Source organism: Echinococcus granulosus (assembly GCF_000524195.1).
Source record: "Echinococcus granulosus chromosome Unknown EG_S00317, whole genome shotgun sequence".
Classification (NCBI taxonomy): domain Eukaryota; kingdom Metazoa; phylum Platyhelminthes; class Cestoda; order Cyclophyllidea; family Taeniidae; genus Echinococcus; species Echinococcus granulosus.
In genome coordinates this window covers 21,550-23,126 of record NW_020170697.1, presented here as the reverse complement: position 1 = coordinate 23,126, position 1,577 = coordinate 21,550, and positions in this window count along the sequence as shown.

Sequence of the window (1,577 nt, the reverse complement as noted above, 5' to 3'; positions counted from 1 at the left end):
ACCTAAAGACTGCGTTGTCCACGACCAGCAATTGGTATGCGAAACTCGTTCGTTGTGAAGCATTGCCCACTTTTGAGTACTATGAAGACAGTGCATTTTTCTCCTATACAGCTCCCGTACAGACTGCAACTACAGACACGTTGAAATCATAAATGTGCATTAGTGACGTTGGGCCTAAATGCCCTCTCCAGTTTGAGGAAATTCACCAACCAAAGTCCCAGGTTCACGGATTCCTTTTAAGAAACCAGCCATATACATCCGCTCTGAGACAAATTGTTAGCTGCTCAGACGTCCTGTACGATGAGAAGCAGTGTGTCTCTGTACTGTTTTACCTTATAATGGTAAAATATAGAAGAGCTAACTGGATTTCTAAAGTCAAACACAGCTATAAAGTGTTCTTTTAAAAATAAATCATTAGTCACTGCATCAGTTTTTATCAAATTTGCCCAATCTTACTTGATAATTCAGCATGATCGGCTCAGCAATCACCTCATTCAAGCTGTAAATTAAAACGTCAGACCTTCATGAACCAGCCAACTTACAGTTTACATAATTTTATGGCTCTGCTCATTTTCTTATAGGTAGCAGTTCTCATCCAGCTCATATTGCTCCTCATATTCAAAATGTTGTGTAATAAAGTGGGATATGAGGTAAAAATAGTGGTTCTCCCTCCTTCTATAGTATTTTAACTTTTTAATCCTTGGCAACAAATTTACAATCACTTATTTATTTACGAGTTAGTTAATGCATAAATCACTAGCAAGACTTTACTCCTGAAGTCCCACCCTTTGTTTAGGGAGGACGCATTCTCCAACAGACAGGAGGCGCAATCCCCCCAAATTATAAATAAGGTCAATGGATGTTGATAGTAGAGACATTTTAAAGCTTCAGAGTTGGTTAAAGCTCCCAGCACGTATTACGTAGTATGATTCAAACCGTTTCAACACATGAAAGTCGAATTCAAAATATTACAAGCCTTTCTTCACTTTATAATTGTCTTTCAGTTGCCCTCCCCTAAAACTGCGTGTGAGCTGTTCTGCGATGATGTACAAAAGTTTTATAAGGTTTCACAGACGACAGATTTAAATTACCTGGTGGAGGAAAGTTTACATGCTGCAGTGATGTTTGCCGAACAATATGGGCATCCGGTTCTGTATCCTGTGCCAGTTCGTTCATACTGAGAACACTCCTGTCAGATGAATGTAATTCCACTATGTCTACTCTAGAGGTCGAGCTGAAGAAGCTTTAAATTAGATCTGCTGAATACTACTGAACCGTAGCAGATCATAACATAAAAACAAGGATATAACAGTGTAGTTTCGGAGATGGGTAGCACTTGAGTAAAGTGTCTCAAGTGCCGATTAACCTAAATAAGGGCTGAACTAGGTGTCCACCAGATATGATTTGGTCTTATCAATGGCGCTCAGCGTCCCAAGGATGCAAGTCAGGCACTTCCTCCTGCCAAGAGGTAAACGCATATCGCCGCTATAATATAACGCTGAGTAATGTCCCCCACCCACCGCGCTCCATAATGATCAAATTGAGTGGCATAAAGTAATTGCAGAGGAACTCTAGGC